Consider the following 19,283-nt stretch of genomic DNA (forward strand, 5'->3'; position numbering starts at 1 on the left):
CTTTTCCTCAGGGCTCCCACTTTGTAGCTGCACAGAGGAATGCGAAGCAGATGCAAACAGTACCTAGTGTCATTAATTTTGATCCCTTCTCCCATGTTCACCATGTAACAAAATAAAGGACATCTCTAACTTGTAACCGTGCACTATCAAAACAAAATGAGTACTTTTTGGAGCTTCCCTGTCCTGCTTTAGGCACACCAGAGCTGGACTGTTGGGATTGGCTAGAACCCTCCAGAATCAAAAAGAGGTCCTGGTACACCACGCCACTGGACGAGCCTGTCATCACTTGTCCCACATCCTCCTCCAAATCGTCTACCATTTTGTCTTTGGAGTTGACTCTGCTGGCTGCTGCCTCCAGTCCTCTGAAGTATCCATGGGGCTCTTGGCAGTGGAGGCAGTGTCGCCACCGACGATGATGTGCAGCTCCTTGTAGAAGCAGCATGTTTTTGGCTCTGCACCAGAGCGATGGTTGGCTAATTAAAGATTGGCTACATGCTAAATGTGAAGTAGGCAACATTTCTGTTTAACTCACCCCAAAGAAGTGTATATATATTTCAAAGTAAATAATAAAATTTCATTATAGCAGAAAGAAGTTTTAACTTGTTTTAGTGTTCAAAAATTGCTAGTGGGACCTGCATTTTCTCAGTACTAATATGTCGTCTTTGACTCTCAAGAGCATGGCTTCCTATAAATGATTTTTAAAATGTTTAAAAAATTTTTTTCTCTTTTTCTTAATGAGAGGTAGTGATTACAATATCTCTGGTATGTTGCAGTTTTCATAAACTCGCAGGCACCAGTTAATCCTTAGTCACGCTGGGAAGATTGAAGTGGGATACATTGGTATCTTGCTTGTAACTGTCTCAGAATATAGTTCAGAGTTCATCATGTATATGTATTTTAACATATTCAAGGATAGGTGTAATCATAACAACAATCCCAGGAAGTTGGAGAGCTCGTTCTCCAGCTCTTCATGGGTAGGTCATCTTTAGCTGAAACATCTTGCAGTTGCTTCTTGGGAGCTGCATAAGAAAATTTTCTGGCTGAGCAAAGAGCAAACTCTGTCTTGTCATCATAGATTTTAGAAAATACCTTGGAAATGGTGGAAGTTCTCAGGGAGTTATGGAAATTTAACCCATTCTCCTACAGTTTCCTTAGGCTGCCAGAAGGCTTCTTGAATCTCCCACAAATCACTGATTCAGCTGCATTCTCTAAGGTACTCAGAGTGCACTGTAGTGCATTCTTATTCCCATTTTGCACAGGAGTAGAAGACTATGCAATGAACAATGCACTGGAGAATGAGGCCCTAAGTATGTAAATTATACCATTTTAAATCCCCGTACAAACTCCTACATTCCCTAGGCAAAATTCTGCCCCAGTGAAGTCAATACCCAAACTCCTATTGCAGCCCTCCCTTACACCCACTTACTAACATATACAACTGACACATCACCTTTCACTTGGGCCCCACATCTGCAAGTCATCATGTACAATGGTTGATCATAATGCAGATACTTTTAAAAGTAGCCATACTTCAACAAAAAAATTCAAAAACAGACTTCAAAGAGAAACTGCAGAGCTACTGTTCATTTGCAAATTTAACACCATTAATTTGGGCTTGAACAGGGACTGAGAGTGGCTGGCTCGCTACAAAAGCAATTTTCCCTCTCTTGGTATTGACACCTCCTCATCAATTATTGGGAGTGGACCTCATCCACCCTGATTGAATTGGCCCTGTCAGCACTAGTTCCCCACTTGTAGGGTAACTCCCTTCTCTTCATGTGTGAGTATATTTATGCCTGAATCTGTAATTTTCACTTCATGCATCTGAAGAAGTGGGTTTTTAACCCATGAAAGCTTATGCCACCGGGCTCCTCGTTATTGTTATAATGCAAATACTACAGCTTTTGGCAAGTATAATACCCTGTGACCCCCTCTTGTGTTTCTTAGGGTTAGAGGGCTAGGTAAAATTTCCCCTTGGTTTCAAATGGCATGCTCTTCCTCTGTGGTAGTAACAGAATCACTGTATCCCCCTCCCTCCACACACACACTTTTGTCTTTGTCAGATCTCTCTCTTCATTCCACTGTTGTAGTAGGGGAACATTCTAGTAGGAGTGTTACTAGAGGGGAGAATAAAGTTGTCCAAGAGCATATAGTGAGAGAGCTTTCCTGTTAATCTCTTGGTGCAAAGCCAAAACTGCGCTGTTATAAATCCCTTCTGTTCAAAGGCTATTTGCAGGAATTGTAAATAAAACTAGATTAGGAAATGATAATGTATTAATCCTATGTCTACCATTAATTTATTTTCTGTCTTAAAAGAAATTACCTGGCACTGACAATACTGTGATCCTAAGAGTAGGGAAAGAATTCATCCCATCCTCTGTATACATACGCATGGGAGAGGTAGACTTAAAGCATTGTTGTAGTCTCAACTGGATTGTCAACTGTATGAATAAAAAGGAAACTAAGAGTAAAGCAATTCTTACTTGACCCTCATGTAATCTTAAGTGTCTGGCTGGAAATCCTATATTGTGTGTCTAGTGCCTCACTACACTGTAGTTGGAATCTCCCACCAGAGTAGAGAAGAGTGGTTCCATAAGAACCTATTATGACTCTCAACCTTTGTTAACTGCCTCCCCTCAAATGCATAGACCCTAATTAGGGTTATGGTGTGGATCCTTATGAGATGATTAAAGGGGAAACATAGGGTGACCCTTCTGAGACAGGCAGATCAACAGAGGCCATCATTATCAGAGCCCTAAACTCCTTGCGTCTGGAAATCCTTCCCACTCAGCACAAAACTGACCTATGTGAGGAACTCCATGTCTTAGGTAGCCTTCCCCCTGCACAAAGCTGTCCTGGAGCTGGTGAACCAGGAATGGAGCCTCATGGACAGATGCTTGGCTAAGCATAAGGCCTTTGAATATAAATACCCTGATTTCTCCATGGTGGCAGATAAGGCATTGTATCTTGAATTAGGTATCAATGTCTTCCAGGTATACCTGTGTATGAGAAATACACTCCCTACAGAAGCTTGGTCTTCCAGTGCCACCACCATCCACAACCTTTTTGATAACCTGATGTGTCTCAACAAGCATATGCTGCCGCTCATGGAATTTTTGTGGCAAGGGCCCTTCAACCATATTTGAGTATTATTGCTGAAGTGGTGGCAACCAATCTGAGTGAAGAACATACCACTATTCAGTTCTGGCAGGAGTCCTCCAAGGCTTGCTTCTAAAATGGATAATCCTGCCCTAGATTAGGATAGGTCAGGCAAAGGAGGTGTGCCGGTAGTACCCTTTTGGATGAGACATCCAGGAATGGCTGCTTTCCATCTCCCCTTCTACCCTTGTCTTGATTATACTGTATTTCTCAGATCTTCTCTACCAGGGTTCTGTTTACTTTATGAACTCCATCATCCTTTCATTCTCACCTGTTTTTTGCAGGGTTTCCTCTGGAGATGGCGTAATATAATTCTCAGATTCAGTGACAGCCCACCCCCTACATGCAAAGTTGTGGCATACTATTTCTAGCTGAAACCTACCTAAAGCTATCTCTTCAAATGCCTACTCTGGTCAGCTTATTTAGATTTTTTGCAACTGGAGCATTGTTACGTGTAAGCTCCTGTAGAATCCATTCTCCAGTCACTTCTGCTTACAGGAATACTTTCAAAGGTGTGGACATGAATTATCACATATTTACTTTACTTTGTCGTTGTCTCTTCGTTAGAGAGGCCTAGGCATTTGGCCTGTGGCTCTCCTCAATAGTTACTTGTAGTTTTATAGGTACTCATCGGGTCTCCCTTTGAGCCCTCAGGGATAATGGGTTTAAAATTATTGATCATTGAGGTCATATTTTTGATGATTTTGATAATGGCCAAGAGGGCTGGGGAATTGTGGAGCTTCCATTGACTCTCCTTACCTTTAGTTTTTCTATGTGTCAGCAGTTTTCCTTTTACCCCTGATTTCTTTCTAAAGTTCTTGACCCTTTGTGTCTTCCTGGCTTTTTTTCTGAACCCTGAATCACCTGAGGAATGATGGTTACATTCACACACATGGATATGATGCAAGCTTTGAAGCTTTATTGGCATAGAACCAACAACTTTTGTCAATGAACAGCTTTATCTGTCTGCTTTGATGGCCCTACTGGCAAGAAAATTGGGAAGGCCTTCCTCTGTAGATGGTTGTGATGCTAAACAAGCACATCTAAAGTCCAATTGTCTTTTAAACTTTGCTGTAAAGTGCCATGCAACCTTCTAGAAAAAATCATGTTTTTTAAAAAACGCAGTCATTTGAGCACAAAGGAGTTTACACTCTCTCTCTCCCCCAAATAGTGCTTCAGAAGGGATGACAGGACTTACTGTGAGCATGAGGAGAACTGAATGACTGTAAAGATACAAGACTTGTGTATGGCATGGTTGGAATCTGCAGCTGTTTTGCTAATGTTTTCTGAAAATATATATTATGCAGTCTTAATTGCTGCAGGTATTTCATCTGCTAAAATAATGCTGTATTGCCTTTTCAGGAAGCTTAGAAAGGAAATGAACAATTACACTTTATTTTCCTTCTTTTATATTTTTTATAGTTGAATTTAGATTGCAAAGGAGACAATGAGACTTTTTTTGGCATGGAGCCAGATTCTAATAGACTCAGTGGAATAGATCAAGACTTAATTTAATCTGGCCTCTAGTGATGTGAACAGATTCTCCTCTAATGTCATCTCTTTGTTCCCGGGATAGAATAATAGCTATTTCTATTTACGTCTCATTTTCAAGACATAAGATTACTATGTTAATATAAAAATGGAAAAAATGTGTAGGAGGAAGGTAGTGTCCTTATTACACTTGACTCCTTTCTGGCAGACTTTGACAGATCAGGGACTTGATTCTCTTCTGATACTTTAAAAAAGAGTGCAAGTGAGAGAAGACTCAGGCATGAGGCTTGTACATTGCAATCTCTTTAAGAGATTGGATGAAGTTTGGAAGAAGCAGGGTTTTTTGTCGAATTGCACAAGGCAAAGGCAGGTTAGCCTAGTGACTTATGCCACTCCATAGAAAATATGACAAGTCTTTCTAAAAAAAAAAAAAAAAAAAAAAAAAATGACTGAATGCCAGGTTTTGATGGCAAGAGAGACCCACTCTGTCACTGAAATCTATTTCGATACTAGGATCTGATTGTGCCTGCTTGTGCACAGGGGTGCAAGGAACTTCACAAAAGTTTAAAAACTTCCCATCCAGGATCATACCTTTGCATTCTGTTTTATTTATTTATTCACCCCAACAGTAGGTGTTAGCTATTCTTTTCAGTAGTGTCAGTGAATCTGCTTCTGGGTTTGTTCTGTGTATGTAATCTGCATTTTAAAGCCTCATAACATCTTAAATCCATTTCAGGAGATGAAAGAGATAACTAGGTGAGGACTTAAGTATTTTTGGTAGCCAGATGGTTCTATATTTTGCATGCAGAGAGCTTCCAAGCACGGTCAACTTGACAAATGAATTTAGTTCTAAATGTATCCCTTGTTTACTTTAACAACTAAGTGTGCTAGTATTCCAAACTGTGTGTTCCATTTCTACAATGAAACATGTAAACCCACTGGGAAGAGGGCTGCATATTTACTTATTGCATATATAGTATATGTCTGTCTTAATGCTCTCAGAAATGATTAGCCTTAAATTTGCTGCCATAAATCAGGGAATAGCTATAGAGCCATCCTTGCCCTAACCTACGCAATTCATTGTAAATATCACATTGTTTCAACTTCAACAGACTTTTTTAAATCTAGCAGGTGTTCTGTCAGCTCTAGTGACATTAGTATTGTTATATACACCCCTCTTGCACTAGAGTCCCCAAGTTGGTAAGAGACTTCTGCACAGGTGTGGTGTCTAAGTCCCTGCGATCAAGGCATGAGGCCTTGTGATTCCAGACAAATGCTTTGCTAAGTGATATGTGTGACAGGTTGTCACCTCTGGCGTGCAGTCTGGGAGCTGTGGGAACTGCTGGGCCCCTCTAAGCACTCAGTTGGGTTGGCCCTGCTCACACTGCTTGGAGACACAGTCAGCCTAACCCAGACCCTGTTATCACCCAACACAACAGCACATGGTGCCACACACCCTAACTGAGCTACCTGAGAGAGCAGCTTCACCCACACCACTCAAATACATGCAGCAGACAGCAGCCAATTTCCCAGCTTTCCAGACTCTCACCCACCATTGGAGTATAAACCCAAAATTATACTGTCTTCCACTGCGCAGAGAACTGTACCCCATAAGCTCATAAAATTCACCCTCTCCCTCAATGTGGAGAGAAATATGCAATAGCCTTTGCCCCTGAGTTATGATTCCCACACAATTCACTCCAACTCACTGGTTTAGACAAAGCAAAAAAGTTTATTAACTACTAAAGATAGGTTTTAAGTGATTATAAGTGACAGCAAACAGATCAAAGCAGATTACGTAGCAAAACGCAAATTAAGCTTAATATATTAAATTGATTGGATATGAATAGCAGATTCTCACCCTAAGAGATGATACAAGCAGGCTGCAGATTCTTAAGGGGCAAGCGGCACTTGTTTTACCACTTGGAATCTCCAGGTGTTTCATTCACAGGCTAGAAATCCCTTTAGCCTGGGTCCAGCACGTCCCCCAGTTCAGTCTTTGTTCCTCAGGTGTTTCCCAAAGTCTTCTTGGCTGGGGAGTGAAGAACCCCAAATGATGTCACTCCCTGCCTTATATAGCTTTTGCATAGGGCGGGAACCCTTTGTTTCAATGCTTGGTTCCCAGACCAGTCTGTGGGAAAAATACTGACATCCCAAGATGGAGTCCAGCATCATGTGGTCTGATCACATGTCCTTGTAGAGTCATAGCAGCCATTACTTGGAGGCTGTCTGTAGCATTTTCAGAAAGTCTTCCCAGGGGGGAGATAAGCTTCTCCTAAAGTCTGTTGTTTTTTCCTAATGGCGCATTGCCCTGAATAGGTCCTTCCCACCCACTATCTAGACTGACTTGTCTAGTGGGTGTTACCCAGGTGTAACTACATTTGAACTACAGATACGTAGAATATTCTTCAGATACAAAAATGATACATGCATACAAATAGGATAATCATATTCAGCAAATCATAACTTTTCCAATGACACCTCACATTACTTATCTTGCATAAAATACATTTTAATTATCATCATCATCATCATAATATCACTGCAAAGAATATAGGGTGCAGTGTCACAATATGTACAGCAGCTTACAGGAGGAGATTTTAAAAGGTGCTATAAAACACAATCAAACTATGAAAATCAGTATAACATTCCATGCATTAACCATCATAAAAATTTTATTGTCCCTCAATGACTTAATACAGAATGGGGAAAAATCTCTACCAATGTACAATTTGGAAGATGTCATTTTACCTCCAGGAAAAGATCCTCTCAAGGACCTGGACTAATGACAGAGTGCAGGCTCACTGCCTAAATAAATAGCCTTCATATTCTGTTTGGCTAATAATAATTAAGGCTATGTTTTAGTCACGGGTATTTTTAGTAAAAGTCATGGACAGGTCACGGGCATTAAACAAAAATTTACAGCCCATGACCTGTCCCTTACTTTTACTATATACCACTAACTATAACTTGGTGGGAGGGGGCTGTGGGTGCTTGGGGAGGAGGTCCGGGACCCCCGCTGGTGTGTGTGTGTGGGGGAGGAGGTAGGCAGTGGTGCGCAGCCTGGGACGCCCGCTGGTGCTGGGAGGGGATGTGGGCAGCAGTGCATGGCCCAGGACCCCCACTGGTTCTGGGGGTGAGGGGCGGGGACAAGGTGAGCAGCAGCGCATGGCCCAGGACCCCCGCTGGTGCAGGGGGGGGAGGGAGGTTGGTGGGGGTGGCAAGCTCCCTACCTGGCTTCACATGTCCCTGCAGTTCCTAAGGGGAGGGGTGGCCAGGGGGGATCTGTGCACTGTTCCCGCCATAAGTGCCGGCTTCGCAGCTCCCATTGGCCGGGAACCGCAGCCAATGGGAGCTGTGGGGATAGCGCCTGTGGGCAGCACGCAGAGCCTTCCGGTCCCTCCCCCTAGAAGCTGCAGGGACATTCCAGTGGGAGCCGGGGAGCTCCCTGAGGACGGCGCTGCCCTGCATCCCAACCTCCTGCCCCTAGCCCCCACCCACACCCAAACTGCTGCTGCTGCCCAGCTCAGGCAGCCTCTGAGCCAGCACCGGCCACTGCAGAGGTCACGGAAAGTCATGGAATCTGTGACTTCCATAACCTCCGTGATAGACATGCAGCCTTAATAATAATTCATACAAATATATTGATATAACATTGTAGCAACAACTCAGCCTCATATATGACTAGTAGAAAAGAAACAAAGAACATAAGAAATTTTAGGAATAGGAAGAGGCCATCCAGACCCAGTATTCCTGCCATTTTTTTTTAGTTACTGTAATTATAAATCCTCCTTGCTTTTTTCACCGTTCCCCTTAAATCTTTTATTTTCAGAACACAAATTAGTCAATCTTTCACTTTCCCCAGTAACTTTCCCCATATGTTTATTACTCTTTGCATTAACCAGCTTTTCCCAAATCTATTCTTAGCTTGCTAATGTTTTATTTATGTACCCTTTCAAGCCTGTGGACTTCTTACCATAGTAACCAAATCATGCCCAGTTCTGCTGTCAGTGACAACCATCATCAATGATAGCATAATTTTGTTCCATATCTCTATTAAATGTATCATTTTCTTTTTTAATATGGAAAATCTGTAAGCGATCACTTTCAAGTCTTCTCTTTACCAATAAGAATTAATAGTCTAAATTCTTCAGATTTACATTCTTGGGACAGAAACCTCAACTGCACCAAGCTCACAATTGGTTCATGTAGAGTGGAGGAAAAAGGAGGGTGGCTCTAATCCATTGTGGCTCCTGGCTGGCCCCAGGATCTTAGCAGTGGAAAGGTGACTTTTTCTGTTGGTTCTTCACTTAAAATTATGCTGCATAATTATAAGTTTGGGTCATTTTGTGTTTCTTGGTGGAGTTTCTCAAATGTTGTTTCAAAAATCGGTGGAACTTGAGTCGTATTTACTTCAAACTTCTGTTCCTGAAGCTCCTTGCTTTCACTAGGCGCTCTTGAAAGCGTGACTACTATAAAAAATCCCTTATAGTTTTGGTATTTCACATTGAACAAATACTTCTGTAATTTCATGATTATTTTTTGAAGCCCTGATAATATCTTGCACAATGGTTTCTGAGATCTGGCTTCCACTGATTTATGGTCTAATTTATGTCTCAATCACTTTGTGCCTATAAACACATTCACAACCAAAATTTCCAACGTTTCTTTTTTCAATCTGAGCTTAGTTCTGCTGTGTGTTAGCATATGACATTGAATGATCTTCTTGTAGGACAGTTCCCAGCTTTTATCTACCAAGCTTTTACACTCTGTATTAGTCTCAAAATATTTCAGTATTGTGACTTATGTGACAAACTTTTTAAATTCTCCTCACTGTTTTTCTTGCAGTTAGCATTGCCATTCTATTCTGTCTTCAAGTAGCATTCTGAATAGAAAACTTAATTATTAGGAATAATTTTCTTACCCATATTAACATGCCCCAAAATCTCTAAGACTTTCTTGGTTTTGGATCTTTCCTTTTGTACAATTGCCTCCATCTTTCTTGGATATAGCTGAACTCTTTGGTTGCTGCACATGTCCAAAATAATCAGCCTCATTCAGACCAATCTGGCATTTGTTCCTGTTCAGTTTAAGGTTCTTTTCTTTGAATAACTTTACTTGTTCTCTTATTGTGCTGTTGACCATTTTCAGTATGTTTCAGGCCTAAGATTGTCAGGTTGCTTGAGGGTTTCCATGAACTTCAGGCTACTCATACTGAACTCCAATCTAGTTGTGTTGCTGCCATGCACTGACCCCACTGCTGGCTCTCCTGGGGGAACTGCAGTAGCACCGGTGTAGCTGCTTCTTAGTGAGACTGTGTTTTCCTGCTGAGAGGAATGCTGCTGGTTGCTGTCTACTCTTGACCCAGGAAAATAGTCATGATTACTGCCTCACTACTGGTGATAGCCCTGAGGATTGTGGCTCTGAAGATAGCTTCCTCATTTTTACCATGTTTAAAAGGCATTAAATACACAAAAAATCCCCCGAAGTGCTGACAAAGAAGGTAGGGTTTGGGATTGGGGATTATTGGGATTAGGCCAGAACTGAGGGGAAGGGATAGCTCAGTGGTTTGAGCATTGGCCTGCTTAACCCAGGGTTGTGAGTTCATTCCTTGAGGGGGCCATTTAGGGATTTGGGGATTGGTCCTGCTTTGAGCAGTGGGTTGGACTAGATGATCTCCTGAGGTCCCTTCCAACCCTGAAATTCTATATTTTTATTTTTAAAAATTGCAATTGCTGTCAAATATTTTTTTCACCAAAAAGGCTGGAAGACAATTTGCTACAGTTTGGGGCTGATTCAAATCAGTCGGAAATATCAAAGCCTTTTAAAAAAGGAGTTTCTTCTGAATGCTTATGTGCAAACCCATCTTCTGAGCATTGGACTGGTACAGGCAGCCAAGGATTAAGTAAAATTATTTCATATGGTGCTTTGCTGTAAAGAGCAAAGCAGAAAGTAAAACCAAGATTTTATTACTTGTTTACTCATTTCATATAACTTTCATAATTCCCAGACCAATCTATTGTTGCTTCTCATGTGAACTGAAGAAAGTGGAAAATTTGGCACATATATGATGTATGCCAAGGTCTTATTTTCCTGCTTCCTCCTCCTACCCGAGACACCAGGCCCACTAACCTCATCTCCTTATCTGGAGAACAGCAGCAGTAGCCAGTAAAGATGGGATATTATGGAAATCTCCAAAACCTCGAAGATTAATAGAAATACATTTTTTTGCTGAATATGATCAGAAGTTGAGCTAGATGACAATGTTGTTTAAAAAAAGCTATCCACATTCTGGAATCTTTTACTCTGTTAACTCTGTTTGCAAGTGACTAAAGTGAGATGAATTCATTGCCACAAGTCTACTTGAACACCATCTAAGATGGAAGGATAGTTTGTCACGCAAAATGGATCAGTTCCTACATACTTCCACAAATATTAATCTCTACATACCTCCACAAATAGTCTACATAATTTGCCTGGGTGTGAGCGAATTCATAACATGTGTACTGTACAGGACTTTTCAAACAAGATGAAGTAAAATTAAATTGAACTTCAAATAAAGCTAATGCCAAGCTTACTGCTTTGTGAGCTATTACAGCAGCAGTCCCTAACTTCTGTCTGGCACACACGCTTCAGTGCTGCAGGAGTCAAGTGTGTGTCCTTGGAAAAATCTATTTCCAACGTGGGTCCCCTACATTTAAAACTTCTGCAAGTATTCTGGAGTTCTTTAACAAAAGCGGTTGCTCAGGTGACTAATTTAAAAGTTAAGGAGAGTTATCATTGTGAAATGGTGAGTGGTGCTGTTTTTAGGGCCAAATTTGATTCTTGCGGACTTCAGAGCTGGGGAACTTGATGGAGTCTGTATATGAGTGTCTTCAAACCGTGAGTAATTCACAGGATGAAATAAAAACTGAAATGTCTTATCTTAAACTTGTTTCAGCCATATTTACTGAACAAAAGAAAACACTCTTTCAGATTTTTAGTTCTATTATACTCTGATTTTTATACCATTACAATTCAGTGCCACCAGATATAGTTTTACTTACTCCTCATCTGTATTCATTTAACAAAGCCAACATCAGTATTTTTAGTCACTGGGGTCTTGTAAATGAGAGACTTCAGTGGAGCTAAGCCAGTTCACACAAGCTGAGGATCTGGCCGTTTGTCATATTAGCATTTCTGAAGTTCACCCAAGTTCTCAACCATGCTACAAACAGGCTTAACAGAGGCATATACATCAGATACAGACACGACAGCTCAGGCTAGGTCTAAACTTGGGGGGGGGGGGGACGATTTAAGATACGCAAATTCAGCTACGCGAATAGTGTAGCTGAATTCGACGTATCCGATCCGACTTACCCCGCTGTGAGGACGGCGGCAAATCGACCGCCGCAGCTCCCCCATCGACGGCACTTACTCTTACCTGGGCTGGTGGAGTACGCGCGTCAATTCGGGGATCGATTGTCGCGTCCCGACGAGACACGATAATTCGATCTCCGAGAGATCGATTTCTACCTGCCGATCCAGGCGGGTAGTGAAGATAATCCCTCAGCCTTCAATCTTACAAGGCTTAAAGCAAAAACAAAAGTAACAGAACTACTAATAAGAGAAGCACTCTTTGAAGATGATTGTGCCCTCCTAGCACAAACAAAGGGAGGTCTCCAGTGTATCATAGATCGCTTCACTGAAGCATCAAAATTATTTGGCCTCACAATCAGCCTGGAGAAAACTGTGGTGTTGCATCAGTCATCTTCACCACTCCATGCCATATCCCCTAGCATATCTATTAGTGTAATCCAACGAAAGCAAGTTGACAATTCTACTTATCTCGGCAGCAACATCTCCAATGATGGATCTCTTGACAAAGGGATTGTGAACAGGATACAGAAAGCTTCTCAGTCATTAGGAAAGCTACGTAACAAAGTCCTGAAATCCCACAACATAACCTTCTTTACAAAAATAAAACTTTACAATGCTTTTGTGCTCACATCTCTCCTCTATAGCTGTGAGACGTGGACACCATACAAATGGCATATCAAAAAGCTAGAGGCCTTCCATATGTGCGCCATTATCAAGATCCGCTGGCAAGACAAAATTACCAACCTGGAGGTTCTCCAAAAGTCAAATGCCAGAAGCATCGAGGCCATGCTGATAAAAGCCCAAGTACACTGGGTTGGACACATCATTAGGATGCCGGAACAGCAACTTCCCAGAAAAATTTTCTATGGAGAATTGGCACACCAGAATCAATGCCGCCCCAGAAAGTACTACAAGGACAGCATTGAGAACAGCATACGCTTTGGTGCAATAAAACCAGTTGTTGTGAGAAGGCTGCGTCAAATAGATCAGCATGGCGACACACAACACTCAGAGCTTTCCAATCCTTTGAAGAGGCCAGAAATAATCGATTGTTAGCTGCAAGGGAAAAGCGTCATACCACTGCTATAGCTACCATGACACTCACGAATGACTTTGTCTGCCCGATCTGCTCATGAGCATGCGCATCATGCTTTAGACTTGAGAGTCACTCCAGAATCCACAAAAAGAGATGATGACATTTTCATGCTGCTGAACAGACAGTCTACGCAAGATATTTCTGAAGTTCAATGGTGGAACATGACTGCCTTTCTTCCCCATCATCAAGAACAATCTTCTAATTATCATAATTGATTATTACAGTAGATTCTAGAAGCCCTAATCAGGATTGACCTGCATTATGCAGGATCCTGTAGAGAGAGTAAATTTAGGCTAAGATGCTAGAGTGGATATAACAAATAGTTGGAAGGAACTGGGGAGGGAGGATAAGGTAAGCAGGAGAAAGAGCATGCATCATTCAGAGATCAGCTTTGTGAACAGCTAGAATTTTTTGTTAAAGGTTTCTTTAATTAAAATATATAAATAATAGCCAAATAACAGAAGTCCCTGCAAGTCTACACTAACAGATGATGATTTACATTTGCATCATGGCAAACACAGGTCTTGAGAGAGGCTTTAAAGGAGTATAGAGAAATGGCATTACAGACCAGCTCAGGGAGGGTGTTCTATGCAGGGATTTCCCTACACCCCCCCTGAATTTCCCCAACATCTCTCCCCCCCCCCCCCAGTTTTGTGAACTAGTTTCATGCAGTGTTGCCAATTTAGTGATTGTTTAGAAATTTGAATTGAAATTGAAACATTAATACACACTTCATATGCTTTTAAAGTGTATGATACAATATGTGTATCTGAAAAAGTATCATAAGTTTGAAAAGTTTGAACATAGACTAGCTTCCTTATACAGCTGTTGTTTTTTATGACAATGTCAGTACATTCATTTCGGTGATGTTGGCCAACCTAATAATTTCAAATTATGTGTAAGCAAAGTCTAAATGAGCTCTTCCTGACAGCTAGTGATGGGCTGGGGGGAAAGGCTTCAGGACCAGATTGTATTTACATTCACACCTAATCTACCTAGGTATCCAGCAAACAGAGCTGTGTTGCCCAAGTGATAGATTTTGGCTGGGGTTGGGTTACAGATCACTTGAATGTGGGGGGAAGGTGTGGGGATGGGGGAGGGTAATTAAATGTTATTCTTATTGTATGAATAAAGGGCAGTAGAACCGTAATTAGCCTGTGCTGATTGAGGGCATCAAGAGAAAGGGTGGGAAAAGGTGTTTTGCTTGATGGTCTGCCTGAGTCACAAGTACTATTTGACCTGCCCCTCTCCACTGTTTAAAGATAGAGCTGATTATGCTCCAAGGATAGTCTTTTGTTTTGCTAAGTGACCACAACAGCTGAAATCACTGATAATCAGGTCTAAGTGCTTAGACCTGCTGTGGGACAGTGTTTCTGTGGAAGAGACGGTCCAGTCTGCCCTAGCAGCGAGGTTCCCGCACTGAGAGCTCAGCTGAAATCACTGAGAGCTGGGTGGAACCTCAAGAGACCAACTCACAGAGGTCACAGTGGCAGCAGAAAGTGACGGCACAGGGCCATTGGCAACAGAGCGATGGAGTGAATGGTGGCACAATGAACAACAGTGGCCAGAGCGAACAATGAGCATCTGGAGGAATGGGCAAGGTGCCTTCTTGCCCCCCACTCGAGAGGTGAACTCATGTGAAAGCACCTCTGAACCTCCACTGACCAAGGACAACATCGGTGAGTGTTAATGAGGCTGTTAAGAATGCTGGAGACACAACACAGTTCATGCGAACAAACATGGCTGTGGCATCATACTTTCTATTTAAGACCTTAAGCAAGAGATACCACACACTACAAACTGGAGGCTAATGTTAAGTGCATTGTCACTTGTTCATCCTGAAGTTGAACACTGGTTCCGAACAAAACCAGCAAATGCTCACTATCTTTCTGCAAGAAACTCAACTGACTGGCTAGAAGCATGTGGTGCAACAGTGAAAGACTCAACAGTTGAAAAAGTGAAGAACTCTCTCACCACATTCAAAAAATTTGGATACATGGCTGATGAATGCACCGATGCAAATGGGCATCAAGTATTAAGTCGTTGTGTACGTTATCTTGATGTCAGCGGTAAGCCAGTAGATGCATTTCTAGATGTTCAAGTTATAGAAGACACATCGGCTGCCTCTGTGGCAACCCACATCTTAGAAGAGTTAAATGCTTGTCAATTGGACCCCAGACAGATGGCTGCTTGTGCATTTGATGGAGCTGCAAACTTCTCTGGAAGACATGGTGGAGTACAAGCTTTTTTCAGAGAAAAGTGTAACCCTAATCACTCCTATACACACTGCAGAGGCCATCTACTCCAACTAGCACTTGTACGAGCTGCAGACTCTTCAAAAGACATTAAAAAGGCTATAAATTTAATGTCTTCATTATATTCTTTTTTCAGCAAGAGTCCAAAAAGACTGAATATCTTGGAAAATATAGAAGATACACTGGGACTGAAGTTCAAATTAGTCCAACCTGGGAAAACCCTCTGGCTTTCTCATGAGCGATTCTTGGCTGTTGTTTTAAAATTACTCCAGCCATTACTACTGGCTTTGAAAAGTATCTACCAAGATGGGACGGATCTAAGTAGTGAGGCTGGTGGATTACTTTTGCTACTACATTCAGAGAAGATTATTGCCATTCTCTCTCTTGTAAGTCTACTGTTGAAACCACTTGGATCATTAAACAATGCCATCCAGGCATCTGCTACAACAGAAGTAGATATTTGTCCAGCAATAGAAGCTACATTTGGATCAATCAGAGAGCTATACATTGAAAAAGTACTGGAAGAAGCAAAGACTTCAGTCCAGAAGTTGACTAATGAAAGCATTTATATTGAATCCTTAAGTGAAGAGGACAAGAAATTTTTAAGACAACTGGAAAAGTACACAGACTTGATTCTTAAAAATCTACAACAGTGATTTCTAGATTCTACTCAACCTCTACGTAGCTTTTACAGATCCCTGTCCTATAAAACACCGACAGTTGAGCAGAGTGAGGCACTACCAACAATGGGGCTGCCATGTGCTCAGGACAGAATAGAGAATTTGAACACAGAGTGGAATATCATATGATGAATGAATAAAGATTTGACTTCAACTTCTTTTTTATCATCACTAGTGGCTCGAACCGATCTTTGTGCCATGTTTCTTGGAATGAAAGAAGTAGGAATTCATCTCTAGCTACTCCCAGTCACAACAGCTAGAGTTGAGCATTCTTTTTAATCATTGAATAGAATTTTGTGTTCTGAAAGAAGTCCCCTTCTGCCTGATCATGTGAATTAACTAATGAGCATATCAATTGACGGAATGGAAGTACCATACACACGAGAAGCCACTGAAGATGAACGCATTGCATTCAAGAAGTTCATTAACAGAGTTGTGCAAAAATATAACCAGAAACCAAGAAGGATGTAGATGTAGTGCTTCATAGAAGGCTTGAGTAGCCAACTTTAATTTGTGTGATGATTTTGAAACATGAGCTAAATCTAATAAAATAGTCATGAAAAATTTTTCAGTTTTTACTGTGGTGCCATACATCCCACCTTCACCCTCACGGTCTCACCCCTCATCGGCCCTGACACCCCTCCCCCGTAAATTCAAACACCACCCCCCTAATTTCAATTCCTGGGGAAAATACTGGTTCTATGCGTAAGGAGCAGAATGGAAGAAAGTGAGACTAGCAGAGTGAAGGGAGCAGGGGGTGACGAGTTACAAGAGTAGATAAGTAGGAAGGGGCTAGATTACATGTGGACCTTAAAGTAAAGGACTAGAAGCTTGTATTTGATGTAGTAAATGAGGGGGAGTCTGGACCTGAGGGAACAAACTAGTGTCAGGAAGGAGAGTGGTAGCCCAGAAAAGAGATGCTAAGGGCCTGGCAAGAGGTTTCAGTGGTGTGGACCAAGGAAAAGTCAGACTTTGAAAACGTTGTAGAGGATGAAACTGCAGGATTTGAATGTGGTCTGGATGTGCAGGTTTAAAAAAGAGGCAGTCCAAAATAACACCTGAGTTATGCGCTTGAGTGGCAGGCAGGATGGAGGTGCCATCAGTGGCAGAAGATAGACGGAAAAGGGAGGATTTGGGAGAGAAGATGAGCTTGTTTTTGGCCATCTTAATTTTAAATTTAGGGCAAGATGTCAGGAACACAGGCTGAGATGTGGGATTGGGTGTAGGTCAGGAGCGGAGACATAGATTTGTGAACCATTGTCATAAAGCTAGTAGTTCAAGCTATGTGAGTAGATGAGGTAATCCTAAAATAGGGTGTAAAGAGCAAGAGGAGTGACTCCTCTGGGATTAAAACCCCACCAAAAAAGGGTGAGGATACACAGAAATATGACAGTGAAGGAACAACCAAAGAAGAAGGAAGAATACAAGGAAGGGCAAGATGCACAAAAGTCAAAAGAGAATTTTTTTTTAAAAGGAGGGTATGATTGACAGTGTCAAAGGTCACTGAGCAATCAAGGAGGAAGAGGCCAGGGAATGGTAATTGGAGACCGTGGTAAGAATAGTTTCAGTAAATTTGAGGGTCAAGAACCAGGTGAGAGGGGAATCAAGCACAGAGTTTGGAAGGGAGAGTGAGCAGTTGTTAATGGTGCACTCAATGAGCTGAGAAAGAGGTTGAGGAAAAAGGCAAGGGAAGGAAAGTGGGGAACAAGGAAGGTCATGAGGCAGAAGGAGTAAGGGTCACTGGAATAGGTGGAGGATTTAGAGGAGAGGAAGTGAGAAACCTCAGCATCAGTGATGGGAAAAGTAAGATAGAATGGAAGAAGGGAAAGGAAGAGAGAGTAAGAAGGTCACAATCAATTTTGCTCTGAAATATTTGGCAATATTCTGTATGGAGAGGAAGGAGGGTGCAGGAAGTGTGGTGGGTTTATGGAGGAAGTCAAAGGTGGCAAATAAATGGCTAGCAAATTTTTGTCTTAGGAGTCAAAGAGAGTGGAGAATTAGAGCTGTGAGAACAGGAAAATGGCAGAGCTGAAGGAGGAGTGAACCAATTTATAATGGCGGAAGTCCATGTGATCATGAAATTGTCTTCGGAGGAACTCTGAAGCCTGGGAGTAGGAGAGGAGGAAGTCGATGGGAATGAGCCAGCCGGGAGGATTTGTGAAGCAGACTTTATACTGAGAGAATCTTGTGGTGGTGGTCTCTGTATGCCCTGACTGTGACAGAAAATAAATTGTATGATATATTATTTGAGGAATAGTATGTGATCATGTAGGTGTGCATTAAAATACACTCTGTGAATAGCTGCCAGTATATTCTGGTTCTTCTAATCTCTCTCTCTGTTTTTAAATGCACATTCTTTCCGTGGAATGCAGTAAAAATTTCCAAGCTAGTTAAATTCCATCCTTCCTGTGTACAGATTTATGTGCACTTCTCTAAAGAGCTCTTTCTATTGTCTGCAAAGAAAGTGATATATATCCCTGGTTCTGAGCACTTATTGTCCTAAGGCAGTACAAATGGTGTCCTCACCAAACTCAAATAAGACATCAGCATATCATCTAGGACTGACAGATACAGTGGGTTTGTAGTTAGAAGATTTTTACATTGAAGTGTTCCCTTTACTAACATGGCAGTCACAGGGATCAGGAAAATCCTTCTCTAGCAGATGCTGTATACAACGATTCTGCAAGCTGGTAATCCCCTTTCTGACTGCAGTGCATCTGACAGAAAATGATTAAGGCAAGATGCACACAAAAAGTACTGAGTTTAAAAAAGTCTCATTAGTTCTAGTTTGTAATATGCTGAGAGAAATAGAGGGACATTTCATACAACCATGGTTGCTTTAAGAGTAATTTTGCAGCTTTAACATTGCTCTGGAAGATAATGGATTTCCATATGAATTTTAAAAGTACACCACTTTTATCATTGTTAAGGTGTACAAAAGTGTGACTACTCATTCAGTTTTCCAATACAAAAAAATAGAAATGATACAGGGCTGTGCAATTGCATATTATCTCAAATGAATTGCATGTGAAGAACATGTAAGAGCAAATAAGGTTTTCCTTTTATTTGTGTGGGTCATATGTTGTTACCCTTGAGACATTGTTGATTTGAAGCACATCTTTCAAAGGTTTCAATTCCATTTAACAATATCTCTTTAAGAGTGGCAGGGAGGGCAGAAGCTTGAGTGACAGTTCAGACTGAGCAGACTTAATAGCTGTGCTAGTTTAAGACATGTGAAAAGAT

At 41.5% G+C, this 19,283-nt stretch overlaps 1 long non-coding RNA gene across 2 annotated transcripts in view; it reads left to right on the top strand.

Annotated features, from left to right (window-relative positions):
• LOC128833546 (uncharacterized) overlaps positions 1-19,283 on the top strand; it is a 49,610-nt gene that overhangs the window by 12,549 nt on the left and 17,778 nt on the right. The gene's annotated exons all lie outside the window — the stretch shown is intronic.

This window comes from Malaclemys terrapin, chromosome 3 (assembly GCF_027887155.1).
Source record: "Malaclemys terrapin pileata isolate rMalTer1 chromosome 3, rMalTer1.hap1, whole genome shotgun sequence".
Classification (NCBI taxonomy): Eukaryota; Metazoa; Chordata; order Testudines; family Emydidae; genus Malaclemys; species Malaclemys terrapin.